Below are 8,243 nucleotides of genomic sequence, written 5' to 3' on the forward strand. Positions count from 1 at the left end.
CCAGCCTTAGAAAAAAAAACCTGTTCACACGGCACAGATGAGGTTGAGGGACACAGGAAATGTTTGGCTCCATTGTACAAGTTTGGGTAAACGGTTTTGTGGGTTGCCCAGTAAGCCAGTGGGTCTGCCGTTCTTTCTACAATTGCATTCGCTGTGGCGCTTTGCATTTGCCAGGCTCTGCTTGCGTCTTCGTCTAATAGGCTCCACAGTTGAACTGAAAAATATTGAAGATCATCATCATCATCACCAGAAATGTCAGTCATTCCCTATTCAGAAGAGAAAAAAGAATACCTGTGGAAGGTGCTGCTGGTGGTGGAGGACAAGGCTGTGGTGGTGCTTGTGACGTAGATGACTGCTGCTTGGTATTCTTTATGTTAATTGTTGTGCATTCTGTTATTAAACGTTCTTTCACACTGGCTGCCACTCTGATTGGTGAATCCAAAAGTTTTGAACTGCAGAGCCACAAGTGTAGCAACAGTCAGTGAACTGTTCTTTTCTTTGGTTTGTAATCTGTCAGCTAAGCACCTGACAAGGTTCTGTGCCAGGTGTTGTAGCATGGGGGCGGTGAGTTGGGAATATATATATCTATATTTATATATATATATATATATATATATATATATATATATATATATATATATATATATATATATATATATATATATATATATATATATATATATATATATATATATATATATATATATATATATATATATTCTCTACGAAATGCGAAATCTGACATACTACAAACTCTCAAAGCAAAAACAACAGCAAAAAAAACAATCTATTCTGCGAAAAACAATTCAAATGAACAACACTAAATAGGGATCTCCTATGAGACAAACAACTCGACAAAAAAAACAAAAAAAGAGACCAAAAAATTACACAAATGACAGAAACAAAACAAAAAATGAAACAAAATTACAAGAATTAGACAAAAAACAGAAACGATACAAAAAGAAACACAAAAAGGCAAAAACATGAGAAATGATAAGTCAGACAAAAAAAGACAAAAACAACAAAACAACAAAACAACAAAACAACAAAACAAAATATTACAAAAATGAGATACAAAATAACAATGAGCAATCTAGTATTTTACCTTAAAATCAAAATAACTTGTCATGGTCTAGAAATTATTTTAAATTTAGTTTGTAGGAAAAAATAAATTTGAAAAAGTAGGTAATAAATACATTTTTTGCCTCCATTTTCTACAAGGTGAGACAGAAAGAGAAGCTTCTTTTGGTCTTACAATCACAAAAAAAAATCTATGAGGACACTGACACAAAAGAATAAAAGTCAAAACTGATCTATATCCTGAGTTTGGTAAAATATCAGCTACAATATAAAAGATGTGGTAATGTTCAACCAGTTTGTTCAGCAACAGCCAGAATGTGGTGCAGTTTGTGTTTTACTGATTCAGAGTGTATGCGATGGATAGAAACAGTGAATGTATTTACAGTTGTTCTTTCTTCGACTATGACCTGGACTCCTGCTTTCATCATTGCCTGTTCATACATCCATATTACAGCTGTTTGACGTACACATTAAAAGTAAATCCACAGTTTTATCTACAGTAGCAAAAAAAATACTGCAGACACCTACTTTCCCACAGTTACAATTAATGATATGTACGATGTATTAAAAGTAAAAGTGTCATTTTTCACTTGTGACTGTAGAGGGCACAAAAGACCAAGTTATTCAAACCCACAGTTTTGAGCACTTTATTTAGGCTATAAATTGCATTGATTTGAAGCATGTCATCGCAAACTACTTCCAAAGCTCCAACTGCCCAGCATTTTAGAAAAGAAATAATTGAAGTTGCTGAGAATTTAATCCAGAAAACAAGGAATAAACAAATATCCTCTCAAGATTAACACCTGCAAGCTCTAAAAAAAATGCATTTCCAGTGTTCAGTGTTTTTTTATGAGGTAAATACAAACTCCACACCTTCATCTGTGTTGAAGTCTCCAAACCCCAGCTGATATAACCCTGATGACATCATGAGGGTTGTATTCTGACTTTTCAAAAGCTTACATAAGCTAAATAATCATCTTGAAACCAGTGCAGAATAACTACACAAACACTTTGTAGGCCTAATTGCACCAAAACTAAACTGCAGCAGAATTACCATGAAGCTAACAGTGACTGGTAAAGAACCATCTGAGCTCCCAGCTCAACCTGATTGATCTTAGTAGTTGGGAGTCATCCAGCTTCAAAAGTCCACCACTCCAGACGTCACATGGAAAAGACGCCAAATTGCTAAACCCGCCAAGTTTAGCAATTTAAGACAATGTAGAACTACATTCTGGATTGGGACCAACTCAAAGCTATGTACAGTAAAAGGCAGTTTAATCTACACGATTAAAAGAGATCAAATGCCGAACTGCTGTGGAAGGGATGTGTTGAGTTCTGTTACAGAACAAGTTTAAAATTGAATGATCCTATCGACAGTCAACATGTCTGAGTCTGAGTAAATGCACCAAACTCTGTTGCCCTGTGTAACCTCAGCAGCTGCATAAGATCAGAGCCAAAGATGTCTGTGAGATAGGATTCACTGTGGCAGAGTCTCTGTAGCTCAAAGAAGAATCAAAAAGATCAGAGTTAACTGCATTAAGAACATTTCCAATGACTCCAGTTATTACCTGAGGCGGGATAACACCCAACACAACATGGACTCAGGATGGGCCTTTAAAGCTGGATGGGCTCCGTGTTAATGAGTTCAGCAGGGGAAGCAGGCCAGAAGAAGAATCAAAACAGGTCTTTTAAAAACGACTCTGAAAAATGACACTCCCATATGTCTGCACAAAACAGAACACAGATCAGACATATGCACCAGAATACTAAGAATAGAGCTACCGTGTAGAGAGGATACAGAAACACAACAACAAATATTAAAAACTCCGGACAGTAAAACAAGCCCTGGCGTTGCCTGAGATATAAGCTACTACTGGTCGATGTCAAACCAGGACACACACACATACGAAGCAAAACATAAAACCAAGGTAATCCACAACTGATCACAGAGAGGTGTGGGATTTCTGGGTTAAAGCAGAATGTTACAGAGTGCTAGGCTAAAAACCAGGCACCAGTGCAAACAGTTTTATAGCTGTCTGCTCATCTTTATTTCTAATGCCACACCTGCACACTCAGTTTCCTCCAGGCAACCACAGAACATGCACTGACAAAGCTGATCAGAAAGATCAGCAGCTGCAAAATGTGCTTTTATTATAGAAAATTGGAGGTAAATTACAGACAAAGCAGGTTTGTGTCAGTATACAAGAAAATCGTTTAATTAAAAATAGACTGCCAAACCCAGAAAATTTCCACATTTTCCAAAAGTCAACACAAAAAAGTACCAACATCGTCAGTTTAGCTTTTACACAGGAACTATTGATGGATGACAAATTGAATTTAAAACCTGAACCACTGAGTCTTACATTAGAGGGCTCTGTTCTCCTTTGAGGGGCATTTTCCTGGCATGGTCTGGGTCAACTTGCATCTCAAGTTGTTCCCCTTTACCCTTTGATGGAGCTTTTCTGTCCAGGATGACAATCAATAGAGCATGAGGAGTCACTGTATGGTATGATGAAGGTGAAAATAATGTGAATCACATGCTGTGGCTTTCACAGTCACCAGATCTCAACACAGCTGAACATCGATGGGAGGATTTGAACCATTGTGCAACAATAAATGAGGGAATGTCTTTTTTTAGGAAGAGTTTTTCATTCCTCTAGTGGAATTCAGAGATTTAGACAATCAATACCAAGGTGAATTAAGGCTGGTCTGATGATCCAATACTTTTGCTAACATTCTTCATGTTGAATTTGTAACCTGTCTCCAAAAATGTATTTTAAAATAACATAACAAAACACAGAAATAATGTACATGTTTGAAGGATGAATCTGTCCCTATACTTACCGCAAGTCCTGCTAGTGTGAATGCGAACAATTATTTCTACGGAGCCACAGTTTACCTCATTGTAAAACACTCAGACTTTGAAATGTGTGTATCAAAGCTGTCTCCTGGGAGAGAAAGGATGAAAATATAATATGATCTTGAAAGAGGAAGCTTACTGGACAAGCTTGTTTGAAAGGAGGCTTAGTCTCCTAGTGGCATGTCTGATGAGTTTATCTCACGCTTTTGTTGCCATTGTATTTATCCTGGTGTGCCCTGGGGTATACCTAGCACTCACTGCAGGGATTACATATCTTATCTGGCCTGGGACTGCATCAGGATCCCCCAGGAGGAACAGGAAAGGGTTTCTGGGGAAATGGTTCTCGGCAATACAGTGCTTAGCTCCTGTCACTGCAACCCAAAATTGGAGGGCTGGATGATTATTTGATACCCATGTCTATTTAGTCTGTTTGTGCCATTCATCTCAGCATCATTCACTTATGTAAACACGCTTCACCAGTTTCAAGTGTTTGCTGTTCACACTGCAAGACCAACATGACTTGCAGCTTTTGCGGCTTTGCAGAGGACCAAAAAAAACATACTGCCACTGTTTGCCAATGGGAAGACACAAAGCTCTGTTTTGAATTCTTTTGAATGGCATTTTTGATCTCTCGGTGCAGGATGTCAGCTTACAGCTACTGCTGCTGCTCAGGGTTTTAGCAGAGGGAGAGACAGAGTTTTTGTACAGCTGCAAAAGGAATTCAGATTTAATATTCATGGATATTTCTGAATGCTGGGAATTAATCCATACACTAAAGAAATACACCGTTAAACTATTTATATACTGATAAAATGTGCAAACTATTGTGTGAGTAATGTCACATTGTGCCCTGCAGATGGTAGTATCACACTGCTATCTCAAAAGTCTTTACTTCCTGGCAAAAGCTTATTACCTGCCACCAGAAGTTCACTGACAACCTAAGCACTGCCGTGCCATTTCATTATCTGCTGTCTGCAGCTAGCTGCTCTGCTTGCACTACAAAGCCTGTGTCATCTATCACTGAAGGTACAGCAGTGTGAACAAGAGCATAGAGAACCTGGAGATGATTTATGGGCTGTAAGCACCCGTTCGTCTTCATCCACAAGAGTTGCTTTTTTCTGCGTCAAACTCACCCGATTGGCTCTTAAACTGTTGCCTCCTTGTGTGAGTCTGTGATAGCATCTTTCTCTAAGAACACCTCAAAGAGCCGAGTTCTTCTACTGTGAGTGCATCACATGTCATTCTGCCAATCTCATGCACATGCTTCCATTTCACACTTGCTGAAATGCAGTCAGCTGTCATTCTCTACATACTATCAAGCATGTTCGTTTATTTTCTGTAGTGCTTTTAAGGCTTCTAATCAGCTGCCTGGGGAAAGAAAGAGGACCTCACAGTCTTTTCTACAATCTGATTTACAACAAGTTTAATCACAGTATTAATAAGGATGAACTGGTCATTGTGCTAAGATTTTTTTTTCTAAATATTGCCAGATGATGCTTATTTAAGTCTATATATTGAAACAACAGAATAGATTATTTTCCCATCTTTTCAAAATCATATGAGCAAATATGGCCTGCCTCCCCCGTGGTTAGGACAGAGTTACTTTAAACAACTTCCAACAGCTAGTGTCAAAGTCAACAGTATACCTTTGTATGACAAGAAAATGACACAACTCCTAGCGTAGCAAATGAAGCTTTGTTTTTTTCTATAAAGAAGAAACTTTTTCTATTAGGGTCAGATTCTGAAACATCGGGCCCCTAGACATGGACATGTAAACGGCCCCCAGCCCTCTGACACAGGAACACTATACTCAGACTGAGACAGTCATAAAATGACCGCTAACCCTGAAGCTGCGCTGCGTGTCTTGCAAATGCATTACTTGCTGTGTTATTTTATGACTCTTCCTAATCCTAATTTATGTCTGTTTGTAGCAGACTTGTATCCACTTGTATTTCTTATAGCTCTCCTTACAGTTGTTCTGTGTCTCCTTGTAGTTGGTTTGCAGTTGTTTGGCGATTCTTTCTCTGTACAGTCATTTTGTGCCTCATATTGGTTGTTTTTTGTCTTTTTGGAATACTTTGCAAGGGAAATAACTCAGCCTGTGTTCACTAAGCTCATCAGCTTAAGCCAGATCCATCCTTGATGATCTGGCTTAAGCTGAGCATAAATGAGAAAACCGTCAACCCCAAAAAATCCAGACAAAAGCTAATAATACTAAGAGTGCCAAATATGCTTACCTGTCTGCTTCCCACAAGAAGAAGTGTCGAGAAGGGGCTGACATAAGCAAATCTAGATGAGATTGGCATGGGTTTAGTGTGAGCTAGTCCATGCCTTAGGGCTGCTTGCTGGACACATCCTTGTTATGTTGCTTTTCTAGTAATTTGTAAATTCTTGTGAAGATTTTCATCCTGAGATGCTGGAATATATTATAATTTCCCATAGTAATAAAATCACAGATGATATTTTGGCATTTCAAAACAAGTATAATTAATAAGAGTAATAAAGGCTGTATTTGAGCCGGGTTTAGGGCATCCTGGTTAACTGAAAAGGCTTCCTGAAACACCTTTCAAGAGTTTCTGGCTATGACATGAGAAGCTGTGAAGAAGGTCCATACCATTACTTTGAAACTGAAGCATCTAAATGGAATTCAGTCACCGATAACTTGATTTTTAATGCCTGTGATTTTCCTGTTGTAGCATGTCAAAAGTTCTCTGTGTTCCTGTTGTTTACAACCATGATACAATGCTTATAAAAAGTATTTACCCCTTTAGAATTTTCCATTTTTTATGCTTTTCGACATTGAAACATGATCACTTTAAATTTGTTTAGTTTTTCTCTATTTACAAGAATGTACAAAAAAGGACTCTTTAATGGTCAAAATCAGAGTAGATTTCTGCAAAGTTATGTCAGTTACAGCAAATACAAATACAAATTGATCCTGTGTGGATAGATCTCAGTCAGCCTTGCATATCTGGATGCTGCAATCTTTCCCCATTCTTCTTTGCAAAACTGCTCAAGCTCTGAGATTGTGAGTGAACAGTCCTTCTCAAGTCCAGCCACAATTTCTCAATTGGACTGAGGTGTGAGTTTTGACTCACCCACTCCAGAACATGCATCTTGTTGTCTTTGGACCATTTCTGGAGTCTTGACTCTATGTTTCAGGTCATTATCCTGTTTGAAAACAAGATAATGTTTTCCCAAGTTGCAGTTTTTCTCCAAACTATATCAAATTGTCCTTAAGGACTACCCAAAACTTTGCTGCGCTCATTTTAGCCTCTACTTTTACAATGCTTAAAGAGCCTCCTCACATGATGGTGCCACCACCATGCTTCATGGTGGGGGTGGTGTGTTTGCGATGATGTGGTGTGTTTGCTGTCCACCAAGCACAATGTCTAGTCTGATGGCCCAAATGTCTCATCAGACCAATAAACCTTCTTCCAGTTGACCTCAGTGTCTCTCACATGCCTTCTGGTGAACACTAGTTTTATTACGACCTTTTTTTTTTCAACAGTGGCTTTCTCTTTGCCATTTTACACCAGCTTTAACTGGTGAAGAACAGGCAACATTTGCTGTATGCAGAGTCGAGCCCATCTCAGCTGCTGAACCTTGTAACTCCTTCAGAGGAATCATAGGTGTCCTGGTGGCCTCATTCAGCTTTGAGGACTAGCTTCATCCCCTGTATCCATCATTTCAGTTATGCTTTTCAGTAACCTTTTCAAAAAGTCACTTGGAGTGTTGTTTTGTCTTCATTGTGTAGTTAAAGCCAGGAGTACCTGGATACAGGCATCTTAGTGCTACATTCACTGCACTCAGATGATCTGCCTTTTACTAACTGTGGGACTCTGAGCACCATTTCAGTGCACTGGAGTTGAATTAGGTTTGTCACTTTAAAGAGGTGAATGCTCCTGCAATCACTCATTTTACATTTTTAATTAATTGACATTTCTTTGTTTAAAAAAAAAAAATCTGCTTACACTTTACAAATTCTAGTCCAAAAAAAATCTAAATGACATTGACCATGTTTCAATGTTGAAAAAGGGGGGGGGGGGGGACTTCTTTTAATAGACACTTTAAATAAACCGATGAGTCAAATTTAAACAGAATAGTTAAATACCTCTGCTTCAGTGGAATTAGCAGGTTGATGCAACACATGGCAAAGGGTAATCTAACTGTGAGAAATTTCATGAAACGTTTGAGAGAGAAAAAAATCGTCTCCACACATCCTCCAGCTGATGAGTGTGTTTAAGTTCACACAGTCTCCCAGGCTTTACTGTACATCCTACTGTACGTTGGACGCTGCATC

The sequence above is a fragment of the Amphiprion ocellaris genome, chromosome 10, assembly GCF_022539595.1.
Source record: "Amphiprion ocellaris isolate individual 3 ecotype Okinawa chromosome 10, ASM2253959v1, whole genome shotgun sequence".
Taxonomy (NCBI): domain Eukaryota; kingdom Metazoa; phylum Chordata; class Actinopteri; family Pomacentridae; genus Amphiprion; species Amphiprion ocellaris.